Source organism: Papio anubis, chromosome 8, assembly GCF_008728515.1.
Source record: "Papio anubis isolate 15944 chromosome 8, Panubis1.0, whole genome shotgun sequence".
Lineage (NCBI taxonomy): Eukaryota > Metazoa > Chordata > Mammalia > Primates > Cercopithecidae > Papio > Papio anubis.
Genome location: NC_044983.1, coordinates 5,156,159 through 5,173,004, shown reverse-complemented (window position 1 = coordinate 5,173,004; position 16,846 = coordinate 5,156,159).

Genomic DNA, 16,846 nt, shown 5'->3' with positions numbered 1-16,846 from the left:
TGCCAAACCCACATATGCAGAGGGCCACCTTTGCATATACATGAGTTCCAGAGAGCCAGCTACAGGACTTGAGCATGCACGAATTGTGGTACACTTGGAAAAACGCATCCGCCACCTAAACCAAGGGATGACTATAATTTATCTCTTTCTATTTAAACTATCTGGAGGGAAATCTGTTCTCCACAGCTTAACTGTGACCAGCACAAGGAGTTTACTGTGTGCCTGGTACCTTTGCTCCTTTGGTTAGAACAAATAGTGGTAATCCAGAATTTGAGTTTGTGGAAGAAAATGTGATTTCTATGATATCCTTTTAAGCATATTGCTATGCTTTGGGGAGGTAACATAGAGCCTGTATGATCCCTCATGGGAAGATTTCTTATTGCATAAATAGGTGTAGAATTTGGTTATTGAGGCCGGGCGCGGTGGCTCAAGCCTGTAATCCCAGCACTTTGGGAGGCCGAGACGGGCGGATCACGAGGTCAGGAGATCGAGACCATCCTGGCTAACACGGTGAAACCCCGTCTCTACTAAAAAATACAAAAAACTAGCCGGGCGAGGTGGCGGGCGCCTGTAGTCCCAGCTACTCGGGAGGCTGAGGCAGGAGAGTGGCGTAAACCCGGGAGGCGGAGCTTGCAGTGAGCCGAGATCGCGCCACTGCACACCAGCCTGGGCGACAGAGCGAGACTCTGTCTCAAATACCAATATATCTTTTTCTAAATACATATATTTTTAATTTTAAATCCACCCAGAGACTTGGGAATGCCTCTTACATTGAATGCTACAGTGAAGCTGTTTAAGAAAATTGTAGAGCTGAATGTGATGAACTTGATTAAATAGATAGCATTATTGTTGATGTAGTTTTATTTCAGTGAATTCATCATATAAGATAATAGGATTAAGCCTATAACCGTTTTATTATTTCCTGCATACTTTGATGCCTGGGACTTCAGACATAATAGAATTAAAAGAGAACTTTTTTTCACTTCAATGATACATCAAAGGCTTAATAATGATGTTGAAGTGTAAGGAACTAGAGCTTATGTTTGGGCCATTAGCTAGTAGTGGGTGGCTTGAGACAATTTTGGTAGAATGAAAAACGCAAGGGGAAATTTAAGTTGCAATTTATAGAGAGATCAAAAAACTCAGTAGGCATTTGACATACAATTGTCACTTAAGGGGTTTGGCATGAAACCTGAAAGGACAGTGGAATTATTGGTCTTCAGTGTCCTCAGCTCCTCACTTTGCACTCAGGAGAAAATCAATGTCATGTTCTTACACTCTCCGTAACTGCAAACCCCATGTTCAGCTAGATAGAGCTTATCCCTGGCTGTCCTCAAATTGGTTCTTTTGTTTCCTTTCAGTCTCCTTTACTGTCTCAATTCCGTGCTCTCTATTATTTATACATTCCTCAAACCCAAGGGTCCATGTGGAGTTGCCCATAGGAAGCAAGAAGAGAAATAATTTTCTAAACTGACTCCAGGCAATTTAGCCTGGCTTAGCAACACTGCAGTCTTGCATAAGCTTAAAAACAATTGAGAACAATTTCAATAAATAACTTTATAGATGAATCTGTTTCTTCCTATAAATGACTTCTACAGACAAGAGAGTTTGACTTTCTAAATTAGTCATTTAGCTGGGGACTTTGGTAATTTACTTAGATCACAATTTCATCACTATTCAAACACGGTGTTCCCTAGGTTAAGCACACTCATTGCATCAAAACTTTAATGCCAGTGACACTGAATAAAATCCAGCCAAGAACTATGATGGGTAAAACTAGACAAATGCCTCGTGTTTTAGGCAGGGATTTTCTTTGCCACTTGCAGCCTACACCAAGGCATTTTAATTTTGTGTTGCCTGTGCTGCTTAATGTGTTGCATCATTTTTGTTTGTTTGTTTTTTGTTTTGTTTTGTTTTTTGAGATGGAGTCTCACTCTATTGCCCAGGCTGGAGTGCACTGGTGCAATCTCAGCTCATTGCAACCTCTGCCTCCCCAGGTTCAAGCAATTCTACTTCCTCAATCTCCCGAGCAGCCAAGACTACAGGCCCATGCCACCACGGCCGGCTAATTTTTTGTATTTTTTAGTAGAGATGGGCTTTCACCATGTTGGCAAGGCTGTGGATCATGGTTTAAATACCCCTGGTTATATGGGAGACAGCAAGAGTAGGGTATTTACTTAACTTTTATTTTAGGTTCAGGGGTACAAGTGCAGGTTTGTTACATAGGTAAGCTTGTGTCATGGGGGTTTGTTGTACAGATTATTTCATCACCCAGATATTAAGCCTAGTACCTATTAGTTATTTTTCCTGATCCTCTCCCTCCTCCCACCCTTCAAAAGGTCCCGGAGTGTGTTGTTTCCCTCTATGTGTCCATGTGTCCTTATCATTTAGCTCCCACTTATAAGTGAGAACATGTGATACTTGGTTTTCTGTTTCTGTGTTAGTTTGCCAAGGATAATGGCCCCTAGCTCCATCCATGTTTCTGCAAAGAACATGATCTTACTCTTTTTTATGGCTGAATAGTATTCAGGAATATAAATCATTCTATTATAAAGACTATTTATATATTATAAATATATAAATGCACTATGTTCATTGCAGTACTAGTCACAATAGCAGAGACATAGAAAGAATGTAAATGCCCATCAATGGTAGACTGAATAAAGAAAATGTGGTACCTATACAGCATGCAGTAGAGTATTTTTAATGCTCCCTTATTTATTAACTCGAGATTCAGAAAATAAAAAAATATTAATTAGTAAAACGTGTGCAGTAGTAAAAGTGAGAGACAAAACAAGTTATTTTAGGAAATATTAAATAAGAGAATTTTTAAAAAGACATTGAACAGAAAGATGTAAGACCTATCTTACGTATTTTCTTAGCTCTGTCCAGCCATGGTTTTCTGCCTGATATTACTGATTTCTTCCAGGAAGGTCAGCTTACGTTAAACATGATGCTCATGATTAATTACAACACCTCAGAGAGGAGCTGTTGGCCTTAGTTGGAAGGAGGATCATTGAGCAGTGTCACCCCATGAGACAGAGGCCATGGACCTGTGGTCCTCTGTTTGCTCAGCAAATCAAGCCTACTGCTGCCTGGCCCCTGATCCCCCAGAATGCTCATGGCAGCACTGCCTGCACAGAATCTGCCTCCTTAGGAGCTGAGCTCCAACTGCTCCCCCAACACATGTAACTAACTCTGGGCACCAGCCTTAACAAACCCAAGGCATGCAGCTGCTGGACTCTAGAATCCGGCTTCCTTTGGTGGCTCCCAGACGGGTTAAGTACGGCAAATCGGAAGTGCGTAAAGATGCACACAAACTATGGCATATGGATGCTGGCAGAAAAGTACAAATCTCTTCCTCCTTAACGACGGACTTTTTGATGTGCAGTAATGCAATGCACAAGTTTTCTCTGAAAATGCCCAGCAAGGCCCAGCAACATCTGCCTATGTTGCAAGCTGCAGAACGTGATGCTGCACGCCTTACATTTGCTCTTCTTTCTTCTTCCTGTCTCGTTCCCACCTTGCTCTCACTTCCTGCTTCCTTAGGATGGCATCCTTCAATGAAATGTTAGCACATAAAGTTTTGCCTCAGAATTTGTTTTCTAGGAGAACTAAGCTAAGACAGAAAGGCGGTAACAAAGATGCTTAATGAGGAAATCTTAAAGAAGTGAGCATAAGGCCTAACACCAAAGTGTTCGGAGAAAAAGTAATATGAATGAACTGCTCAATTAATTAGACATGAAGAAAACAGAAAAAAGGGCTTACACATGTAAAGAAGTAAAGGTAAAATATGAAGTAATGAGAGCAAAAACTTTTATTTTCTTTTATTCAATTTCTTTTTCTTTCCTCCAAATCTATTACTAGTTAGTATTCGAGATAATTCAGTGATACTTCTTACTTTTTCAATTTCCCGTTAAAAGCTCTTTTCAAACATTGGCAAGAAATAGAGGTCTATATAAATATCTCTCAACTTGATACAAGTTCACACCAAAATTTTACTTTATATTAAAAATATTTTGCTTACTCCAAAGAGTCAGACTATTGTTGCTAATTGAGATTTTACTTAAGATTTTGTGATATTATATACTAACTTATATTCCTAAATGTGGTGCTCATAAATTTTATTTTTTTATAAATGTAAAAATATACCTTACAATAAACTTAAAAAAAATTAGGTTAGAAAACATGCCATAAGAAGAGGTTAGAGGGCCGGGCGCGGTGGCTCAAGCCTGTAATCCCAGCACTTTGGGAGGCCGAGACGGGTGGATCACGAAGTCAAGAGATCGAGACCATCCTGGCTAACATGGTGAAACCCCGTCTCCACTAAAAAATACAAAAAACCAGCCCGGGCAACAACAAGAAGAGGTTAGAAAACATGCTTTATTCATAAAAACAAGAATAACAAGAAAAACACATAGAGATTTCTAGTTTAAAACAACTGAATTAATAACATTTTCTCTCCTCTTCCCAGAAATTATTCTAAAATAATAATGCATATAAAAAAGAGAAACACAGCCCAATTTTTCTTGCAGTCTCTGCGCTAACAATGTGAGAAGGCTGCACAGTTCTTTCAGTGTATCTCACCCCTGCAGGAGCTCCTGTGAACTGCAGGGAATCTCACTTCCCAGGCCTCCTCACTGAGTGTAGAAATGCAACTAAACCATAAGAAACATGAAGGGGTATTGCCTTACATCTGTTAGAGTGACTATTAGTTAAAAAGAAAAGATAATAAGTTTTGGCAAGAATATGGAAAAATTGGAGCCCTTATACACTGTTGGTGGGAACGTAGAATGGTGCAGCCACTGTGGGAAACAGTATGGAGTTTCCTCAAAAAAAAACTAAAAATAATCTACCATATGATCCAGCAGTCCTGTGTTGGGGTATATATCCAGAAGAATTGAAGTCAGGATCTTGAAGTGCTATCTGCACCTCCATGTTTATTGCAGCAATATTCACAAGAGCCCAGATATAGAAATCACCTGATTGTTCACTGATGAATGAATGGAAAAACAAAATGTAGTTGATGCATACAATGCAATATTAGTCAGCCTAAAAAAAGAAAATCCTATCACTTACGATGACATGGATGAAACCAGAAGAATTATGGTGAATTAAATAAGCAAGGCACAGAAGGACAAATATTGCATGATTCCACTTATATGTGATATGTAATATATGTAATGTAGTCAAACGCATACCAGAGGGTTCTGTGTGTGTTTGGCTTAGTGTGTTGATCAAATTCTCTATTTTTTAAAATTTATCTTCTCTCTGGTTGTTCTATCATTATTTAAAGTGAGGAATAGAAGTCTGGAACCATTATTGTAAAATTTTCTCTCTCTCCTTAATTTTGTCAATTTTTCCTTCTGTATGTGTATCTGTTTTTAGGTGAGTAAATGTCCATAATTGTTATATCCTCTTGGTGTATTGAACCTTTTATTAATATATAATGTCCTTCTTCATCTCACGTTCATTATTTGATTTAAAGTATTTTCTCTCTTTTGTGAGCTTTTATGCTTTATGGAATCTTGCCCACCACTTTCCCGCTTGAGTTAAAAACAGAGATGAGCGCCTTGCATCATTCTTTGAAGTGTGCTCTTCAGACAGATGAGAACCAATGCACATAATGATTGCAAATACGGCCTGCTCTGCTCCCTCTGATTCAGGGGAGCACCTGGAAGAGGCCACGACTCCTGCTTCGTCAGGAACAAGACGACCACCGCATCAGGAAGGTGTTGGGTCTAGGGAAAACAAAAATGCCATAAATCTTCTACCACTTTGAAGGAATTGTTTTTCTTCCTTGGGCTTTTGCTCCATTGCTCTGAACCTTTGACTGTTTCCAGAGCCCCCACAAAGTTGCTCCTGCTTCTCTTGTTAGTGATCCCATAGAAAAAGAAATTTGCAGCTGCCCTGGTCTTGCATCGCTTCAATAATTATTTATTATCAGCTCTATATCTTAGAATTTTGCTTGCATCGCTTCAAGAATCTAGTTTTTGCGACAAACTTTATAAAAGAATTTGTGTAAAGGCAAAAGGAAGGAGATAAAACTCACACTCTGCCCCAAAGAATGCTGTATTAACTTACCACATTAAAAAAATATATTCTTTAAATAGCTATTGAAGGAGTAGACTGAAAATAACCAAAACGAACACAGAGGAAATAAATCAAGAACGAGATGTGGGAATAAAAGAGTGACATACATTTTCCCTGGAAAAATGTCATGCAAAAAGATAATAAAGAATGGCATACAATATGTTTGGGTTTATAAATGGCAAACATTCAATTCAATGCTTTAACCTCTTTTATGTACAAAACTTTAAGAGAGGTGCAGAAATGAGTAATATTAATCTTCTTTTCCTTCGCGTATGATGATAACGTTAGATCAGTTCATTTTATTTTTTCTCCCATTTGGTTTAATTTTAATCTAAAGTAGATGCAGAGCTTGTAAAAGACGAAGTGCCTCCAGTCTCTCACTTCCTTCTGTGTCAAGAGCTGTGACGCTCTTTAGCAACCTGTCAGGTTTTAGTAAGTGTAGCTGAGTGAGAGGGAGGTGATAAAGCACAAGGCCTGTTTGGGAAGAAAGAATCTCACCACTTAATTCAAATATGTTTAAATGGCAATATCCAATGTCGGCTTGGAGAGGTGGCACCAGCCTCTCAGAAATACTGCCATGGGAACATGAATGGATATATTTCAGTAAAAATGTAACAGCATACAGAAAACTTTAATGATGTAGATTGACAGGAATCTCCCTTCTTAGTATTAATTTTCAGGAAATAATCTAAGAGGTAGAGGAAGCTAAGATACGGCACATATAATGCATGTACTTATGCTTCAGCAATACAAACTTGTGTGTGTATGTATGTGCATGTGTGTGAACTGTTAGAAACTGAAAGCAGCCCAATAAAAATGGATTGTTAAATTGTATTAGATCTGTACAGTAAAATACTATTCAACAACAATGACAGTACAGATTTATATTTGACATAGAAGTCCACTAACATAAAATTAACCTAAAAAACAGCCTTCATGAAAGCTCAAATCATATGATTACATTTCCATAAAAAATAAATATGTAAGGGTGGTGGTTAGGCATGCAGAATAAAGGCAAGCAAGCAGTATCATTGGAAAGAGGCTTTTTCTCCCTTTTCTTTTCTATTATATGTTGCCTAGAGTTTTATTATTGCTTTTTCTAAATCATAAAATGTACTCCAGCCTGGGCAACATAGCAAGATCCTTTCTCTACCGAAAGTTTAAAAAGCAAATTAGCCAGGCGTGGCGGCACACACCTGTAGTCCCAGCTACTTGGCAGGCTGAAGAGGGAAGATAGCTCGAGCCAGGAGGTCGAGGCTGCAGTGAGCTGTGATCATGCCACTGCCCTCCAGCATGGGTCACAGAGCAAGACCCTGTTTCAAAAAAATAAATAAATATTAGAAACGTCTTCTTTGAGATACAAAATTTGGATTGTTAGATGGGATGATGCAAAGAAGAGATAAATTTGAGTTCAGAGCTGGAGGGCTGGGTAGAGAGTGAAATGAAACTGATTTCCAAGGAATAAATATGAAAATTCTAAGATGTAGAGCTGATAATAAATAATAATAGGCCCGGCACAGTGGCTCACACCTGTAATCCCAGCACTTTGGGAGGCCGTGGTAGGTGGATCACGAGGTCAGGAGTTCAAGACCAGCCTGGCCAACATAGTGAAACCTCGTTTCTACTAAAAATACAAAAAATTAGCCAGGTGTGGTGGCGGGCACCTGTGATCCCAGCTACTTGGGAGGCTGAGGCAGGAGAATTGCTTGAACCCAGGAGGTGGAAGCTGCAGTGAGCCGAGATTGCACCACTGCACTCCAGCTCAGGCAACAGTGTGAGACTCTGTGTAAAAAATAAATTAATAAATGATAATAAAGAGTTAATTCACTGTTCTCAAAATTGTACGAGTATAGGGCAAAACAAGCCTGGCTTATAGAGGAGAATTCTTGTATTCAAAAATGTTAAAGTCTTTTCTGAATAAAGGAGGCTATAAGGCTTGGCCAGGTTAGCAGTGAGCCAGAAGATGCTGAGACAGAAGTGAAAAGGACACGCATATGAGCTCAAAAATCACTGTAAACACATCACGGATGTAACGTGGTAGGCGCTGACCGAAACACTTTGCAGGTATTGATTCATTAAGCTTTCATGATATCCAAAAAAGAGAAGTTTTATTATTATTATTATTATTATTATTATTATTATTATTTTGAGATGGAGTCATGCTCTGTTACCCAGGCTGGAATGCTGTGGTGCAACCTCAGCTCACTGCAACCTCCACCTCCCGAGTTCAAGTGGTTCTCCTGCCTCAGCCTCCTGAGTAGCTAGGATTACAGGTGCACACCACCATGCCTGGCTAATTTTAGTATTTTTGGTAGAGATGAGGTTTCACCATGTTGACCAGCCTGGTCTTAAACTCCCGACCTCAGATGATCCACCTGTCTCGGCCTCCCAAAGTGCTGGGATTACAGGTATGAGCCACCATGCCAGAAGTTCTATTATGTTACGCACATAAATCACAGAGAGATCTAGAAACTTGCTCAAGATTAAGTGTCATCGCTGGGATTCCCATCTGTGACAGTGGCCCCCAGTGCCCATGCATTTAAGTGCTAGACCACACATCTTAACCACTAGACTACAAGTTTAACCAGTAGGCCACACAGCTGAACCTTTAGGCCACACAGTTCAACCACTAGGCCACATAGCTTAAACATCAGGCCGTACAGTTTACCCTAGGCCACACAGCTGTTCTAACTTTAGTCTGAAAATTCACCAGCATTTCAGAAGACAGAAGGATGATAGCTCAGCCCATTGTTGAAAGACAACTGAGAGCCAAAGCTGAAGGTGAGAAAGTCTTTAGATGTTGGTAAAATGTAATAAAAATGGTGAATCATCATATAAACTGTTAATATTACGTGCATTCTTTGCAGATAAAAGAAATCAAAATCCTTGATGGATAAGTATTACCATGAAGAATAATCCCTTCTTTGTTGGTAAACAAGCTTACAGGAAAACTTTAAATAGCTGCTTTCTTTTTATTCTCTTGTCTTTCCAGTAAAAACTGGCTCTAGATTGGCCCAAGTTTGTGAGCCTCTAATATAGAACGTGAAATCTCCAAATCTCCTATACAACCTGTAGTTAGAATTTCTAAATAAAAACAACAGCTAAGGCATTGAGGATTCAAATATTTTTTACTCGTAACATTATGAAGGGAGGGACATTTGGGAAGATGAAATTCGAGTGACCATGCAAGAGGAACAGGGCTGAGAGATCCAACGTGCTCTGCTCCCTGTGCAAGTGTAGTTGGCAAAGTTCTGTGGTGGCTCCTATGATTTCTGACAATGTCTGGGCAAGTCCTGAGTATTTTCTCCCCTTGTGTGTGGGCAGAGCCTCTGCATATGAACTATCTGAATATTGGCTCTGTTGATTCTGCTACTTTGCATGTGCAATGGTGAAGACGTTACATTAAATACATGGCAGACTGGGTGGGGGATGAGAGTCTGCACCACGTGCTCCCACCAGCCTGGGAGGAAGCAAATCATCATGTGGTGTGAACAGCTTGTTGGAGGCACAGGGAGCTTCTGTGGGTGGCCTCAGACAGCTGGAAGTGAACTGCAGTGGACAGCTGGTGAGTCAACAGGTACACCAGCTGCACCATCAAAAGAGTTGTCCCAACAACTTGAATGGGTTGGGAGAAGGGAACCTGGGCCCCAGGTGAGCAGCACAGCCTGACAGCTTGATCACTGCCTGTAGGACCCCAGTAGAGGGTCCCGGGAGTTTGTACTCAGACTCCTGACCCACAGACACTGCGGGAAAATAAATTGTGTTGTTTTTAGGGGCCAAGCTTGCAGTAATTTGTTATGGGGCAAGAGTAAACAAATTCAATAAGTACGTGGAGAAAATGGACCTCATCAGAAAATGAAACCAAACAACACAACTACTACTTTTTTCTAAATATTGTGGCAAGTCCCTACAGATTATTAAAGTTATTCAGATAATGAAGCCATTGTTGAAGTTCACGTCTCCAAACTTTGAGCTGTTTTTATATTGCCTAACCAGTACACTAAATCATCCTCAGCTTGTTATTAAATGCTCATTAAATATCCATATGCACCTGCTCCTATACAGAGCTCTGGTACCAGTATTCAACACATAACTGGAAAATTGCAGCATATGAGAGAGAAAACACTTGAGTTTCTGTATAAGCAGAGTTAGTTTTCTCAGGAGTCTTCTACTTCCTCGCTTTTGTGGTTAAAGTGAATGAGTAAGGAAAGCTCTAAAGGCAATAGAAAGGAAGAGCAGTCACTAAACCTGATTTTGCACTGAAGTTTCAAGAGAAGTATTTTAGGAGATATCTCAGGGCCTCACTCCTGGGATCAGAATTTCATAAATGGGGCCTGGGAACTTGAATTTATAAAAGCTCCCTAGAGCTTTTATAAACAGCCACTGGTTCAGAAGATAAGCAAGATCAACAAGGGCAACTAAAGCTGTACTTCCATGCACTTTAATGATTGAATAAAGTACTTGATTTTTCCAATTATTTCAGCAAATGTTTATTAGTACACTGGTGATCCTGAGAAGAAAAACCCTCCCAGCCTTCGAGATTCTCACAGTCTAGGACAATTACCATAATACCATGTGCTAAGTTTTATACCATCATTTCAAAAAAGTACTCTGGAAATGTCAAAAAAGGTACAATTAGGATTGCCTGAACTAGGAATGGAGGTTGGGTAAGAAGGGAAAATTGATAGAGAAATGATTTTTAAGTAGGACACCGAAGTTTGCATCAAATCAATGAATATGAGCAAGTTACTTCTATCATCATTCTTTCAACACATATTCATGAAGAGCCTAAAAGACAGTAGCATATTGTGGTTACGAGTTTCTGTTCAAAAAGAGATGGATTGATGCCTAACTCTGATTTCTAATGTTCCATTTTCTCATTTTTGTGTTGAAGAAGAAAATAGTGATTACCCCCACAGAAGTCAATAATCAAGAGGACTCTGCTTGGGCAAACACCTAGCACACTTCCTGACACACAGAAAGACTGGATTTATATGGTTGGTCGTCGTAGACATTAGCAATGTTGTGGCTGTGGCCCCCACAACTACAGCTGTAAGAGGAAAGTGAGAGACGGGACTCTGCTCTTTGGAAATTCTGGTTGTGACACATAGGTAATTTCAGTGCTGCATGATTACTATACTAGAAGAATATCAATGCACTGTAAAAAAAACAGAGAAGAGAGTGTTCAATTTTGTTTGGAGAAATGAGTCAAAGCTTTTCAATCAAGTGGGTATTTTAGTAAGTTTTGAGTATTGACTGGGAGTTTACTAGGCAGAGAAACAGAACTATGAAAACCAGGTATTTCAGGTAAAGGTAAAGAGATGATGAAAGCGTTCACCTTAGGACAAGCTTTCAGTTGACATAACCTGCTCCTTCGATTTCTTAGTGCATTGTTTTAGTACAGTCCAACATACATTATCCACAGATAATTTTTTAGTATATCAATGAATATGCACATGAATTTTTTTAATTTCTGAAAACAATTAGTTCTTTAACAAACATACCAACATTTTTTTTCTGTACACTCAAAATCACTTGTTTAACAACATGTAGTGCCAACCATGCGCTTAGCCCTGATTACTGATAGCAGAAGATGCATGATCAAAAAAAGAAGTACCAAAATCTGAATCATTTTCTCAACATGTAAGAAACCTCATGAGTTGTGTAAAGTATATTGGACTCAAGGGAAAGAAATATTTCATTCTGGAGAGAACTAATTCCCAAATTCAAAGAATGGATTCATTTTACCATGGAATCGGTGTATGCAGGAGTCACAGCGGAATGAATGCATCTCACCCCTTCTTTCTCCAGATGCTACGGATTTGTTTGTTTGTTTTCGTTCCTTTTTTTAATCTCTGGATCCAATGGGGATTCCATAAAGAAACATTTTCCCTTAGATTTCTATTCTGTAAGATTCAAGGGTCCACCTCCTGACCCTTGGCTTATATATCACAATATATTATCTCTAAGGAGATTAATTGTGAATCAGAGTGAGAAAAACTAATTGGGTTATAAAGATATTTTTTAATAAAAATGTCATCGTAGCAAAATTCTGTGAGCTTCTGAAGCCAGTAGGAGTGGGAGGTCTTCTACCATAAGTGGGAGATGTTTCAACCAGTCGCCCCATTCATCAACCCAGGTGTATCTGTCTTTCTATGATGAAGATCAGAAATTTATGCCAATACAAATGAGAGGTTTTGCAGCAAAAATTGCATAAAGATTATAAAAATTAAATAGTTGAAATCTTATCTACTAGGTCCACATATGTTTGGCAGCCAGAGACTTTGTGGGGAACAATGACTCATGGTCTGATTCCTTTAATCAGGAATACTGGAGTGAAAAAAGAAACCCTAAACTGTTGAAGAAAAAATTTTATCTTGGTTTGGTTGGTGGCTTAACTAGACAACTCATTTTGAAGTAAAATGTTACCTTGCCAATAAATCATTTGCACATGTTCTGCTATGCAGAGCATGTTTCCTTCAGAGAATAACTTGGCATTTTGAACAGTGGATTTCTTTCTTGCAAATTTGATTTGCTTCGTGACCAAATGACCAGTGGCTAGTCCACAAACTCGATCATACATAGTGTTCAACTGAGAGTTAATACGTGTGACAAATGTAGAAATGGTGATAAAACGTCCATTTTTTAAAGCTTTTACAGTGAAATTAGTTCTGGAGCAAACTTGAAATATTTTTAGCTATTGTAGGACGTGGCATACTGTAGACGTTATGTGAGAGTGGTATTTCTGATTTCTCTCAAATCCACTTTTTCCTAGATTTCTACTGGATGTTTTCAGTACTTTTTTTTCTTGGGCAGGATGGCTGTTGGAGAATCGTTTCAGACCTCTTTCAGAAAAATGTATGGAACACAAAGTTGCAATACACTCCTCACCCAACCCAAATATGAATGCATTTAAAATAACATATACAGAAAGTTACACTTTTAAAATAAAATTTATAAATAACTCAATTATTATGTTTTACCGTTGAGCTCTTTTATACTTGCAGAATGTTTTTTGCTGTTGTCATATCAGAAAAAAATTTCCATATCACCTTTAAATAGAAATACATAAAGTCCTGCTTCAAAAAGAAATAAACAACCCTTTTTAAATGTATGCAGTATTTTTATTTTCTCTGAACGATTCATAAATGTTGAACTAATTCTGTTAGCCTATATTGGAAGTCACTGATGATTTATAAGTAAGTTGGTTTGATTGTAAAGACTTGACACAAACTTTAGCATAGTTGTGAAATTCAGTCTAGATTGAACTTATTCCACAGTGGTAACATGGTAGATGCATTCTTATTAAAGTAAGCAAACATATTTAAAAGCTATTGCCTTATTTTGACTATCTGCAAGCCATATATTGAATAACCTCTGAGATCTTGAGATAGGAGTAATTCTTGAGTCAACCTGTGGATTTAAATTATACCATTCTGAAAAGCTAAAGGGCTTAATTACTGCTATTCAAAAATGACTGGCATTCTCCTTCCATAATTTATGAATGCACTCTATTTCACATTTCTTATTTAAAAATATGTATTTAAAACGACAATAAGAAAACGACTTCCCTTTCTTCTTTTTAGTTAAAGTGCACTGCATCAAATTAGTTGGGTTTAGAGGTAATACATTTCTGATCCATGACCTCTCTACTTCAGTTCTACACATGGTATTTCAGGTAATTATCTTATTGAGGTTGGGAACGGATTTTGACTCATTAAAAAGAACATGATTTTCCAAAGGAGAAAGAGGCAAAGGCGGAATCATAGACACTTGATTTTCTGCTCAGGCTATGTGGTATGTCATACATTATAGTTTGGGCCATTGTCCAGCCCATTTCCCATTCTCTGAGAACTGACATCTCAAGTCCAAGATAAGATGCTGCATTATGGCTCTACTAGATGAGCCTGACCACAATTGATTCTTTAATCCTAATGCTTGCCTGACTAATACCACAGATGTCCTTTTGCTAAAGAGTTTATGAAGCCAGTTTAATGATAGAGCCCTAGAATAGAAGTCTGTGGCTTTCTGTTGCTAAATTCCTTGCAGAGACCCCAGGCCCTGTTCTTTCTAAGGATTAGATGAACAGGTCTTTTTCTCTGATTCTTTGAGATACCTGAAGATGTTTCCAAAGTGTCCTCATTTTCTGTAAAATAGTGATATTTCCTTTTCTTGAAAACTATAGATTCTTCAGAGGAGAGTATTCAATTATCAAAGTTATGATAGTTCTTTTGAGGTAACCGCTATAGGCAGTAAAATATTTTCCCACTCACTAGTTGAAGGAAGGTACAAATACTATAATAGTATTTTGAAGTCAACGTTATTTCTCATGCTTCCCAGAATTATATTATCCTACTTTACATTTTTCAAATTTGAAACATTATAATTAATGTTTATGATAAATAAAAGATGCTAAATAATGGTGAAAATGGCAAAAGCAGTTTTAAAGCAAGGTTACAAGGTGCTAAGTTTCTTTTCAGCATTGAAATCAACTAAACCAGTTCAATTAGAAAACCAGGCTACATATGATGCCTATGCATTTCATGTACTGTTTCTAGCCTACATTTTACAATAAACATTTTTTGATTTTTAATTTTACAAGTCTACAAATTTCAGTTGTGTGCCTGAAAAATAGCTTTATAGAGCCATATTCTTCCCTTTCTTACATTGCCTTCTTGTTTCTTACATTTTGCATTGTACTAACCTCTGCTTGGTATTTATTTTCTCCAGACTTTTTCTATCAGATATACTGGATTTTTTTCCAGACATAAAAGATTAGTTTTATCTGAGCAGTAGCCATGTCCTGATATATGAAAGTTGCTGCAATGTAAATTCAAAATGATGTAGAAAAAGGCAATCTTGGCCGGGCATGGTGGCCCACGCCTGTAATCCCAGCACTTTGGGATTCTGAGGCGGGTGGATCAGGTCAGGAATTCAAGACCAGCCTGGCTAACATGGTGAAATCCCATCTCTACTAAAAATACAAACAAAACAAAAAAACAAAAAAAAAAGCTGGGCGTGGTGGTGGGCACCTGTAATCCCAGCTAGTTGGGAGGCTGAGGCACGAGAATTGCCTGAACCAAGGAAGCAGAGGTTGCAGTGATCCCAGATCGCACCACTGCACTCCAGCCTGGATGACAAGAGTGAGACTGTCTCCCCCCCGAAAAAAAGAAAAGAAAAAGGCAAATCTTGCAGATGTATTATCTTTTTAAAAGTTACATAATTCCAAGTTGGTTTAGAAATGCCATATTTCCTTTCTCTCCATGTTTTTCTCCCATAAGACTTGTGTCCTATAAAAGAGACATTTTATCATCTTTTTTCTGTGGCTGCTTGTGCACCTGGATAGACCCAAGCAGAGTAGCCCACCATTGATGCGGCTACTGCAGACATCGCTCAAGGAAGACAGCTGCGTTTCATGGCAATCTCCTTCTGAAATGTTACAGTGAAATTTTCCCAGGAGACATACAGAGCTTGCTTGTGCAAACTTCTGAACTTTCAACATTAAGCATCCTTACTTGTAGAAAACCTCAAAGTGTGATAAGTAGAAAGTTGCGTTAACATAGAAGCAGAGAGCAAAGTGTGTGTGTGTGTGTGTGTGTGTACGTGTTTGGAAAATTACTGAAAATGTTTCAAGATAAATAGGAAAAATCTAAATTATTAATTATTTTATAAAATGCTAGGCACTAAGGCATCCAGATTTCATGTAAAAATGTTTAAAAATTTTTAAAAACATGAACTTTACTTGTGAGACATAATTGTCACATTTAGACTTCAGCAACGTGATACTTTTTAGTATAATAAAGGTTTTAAAAACATGAACTGTACTTGTAAGACATAATTGTCATATGTAGACTTCTGCAATGTGATGCTTTTTAGGATAATATAGAACAGACTGAAATATTTGTTTTACAGACTTGTTTTCCATGCATTATGCCTACCGTGCAAAATGCTGACTTGTTGGGGCTTCACCTTTCCATCACCTCAACATAAATCTTCAACATCATTTCTTTATGACTTTGGTCATACTAGCAGTTACTGAGTGAAAGTTTTATTTACTTATTTGTTGCTTACAAGGGATTCACAAAAACCCTGTCAAATTACTGCAAATTTGAGGATACCCTTTAAATTGATTCTGAATCCAAGAAAGATTAAAGAAGCTTGCTCTGTGTAGAATGGGGGAGCAATCTAGGTAGTGCTTTTGAAGTAAGTCTTGCTTCCTGTAGTGAGAGAGGACATAGAAGTCAAAATGTCAAACATCTTAACACTTGTGTTTATTTGTATTTTTACTCAACAAAAATGTATTGGAAGACAGGGTTATGATAAGTGTCTGGAGTTCTTAAGAACACAATGGTATCAACTGTCAACTTAAAAGCAAGGTGTACAGAAGCAATCTGATGCCCTTTCATTTGCCCTAATGGGTGCCACTATGTCTCTGGTGCTTTCATAAAATTTGATCAGGTACCATTTGCCTAAAGTGAAATGGGGACTACTTCCTCAGGCAGAAGCACTGTGTGTGAATTGGCTGGTGATGCCTTTGCCAACATTTCTCTCAGTTTTCAATGCGCAAACACACTGAAATGAATCAAGGAAATGTGATCTGTGTAATGTCAATTCTGGATACTGTAACAGCAGCATAGTAACGAAGACGGCATTGTGTTGTGCTTAGAATTATGTTCCAGCTCAAAAAAGTTACTTAAATGACCTGGTTGTGCTTAGAATTACGTTCCAGCTCAAAAAACTTACTTAAATGACC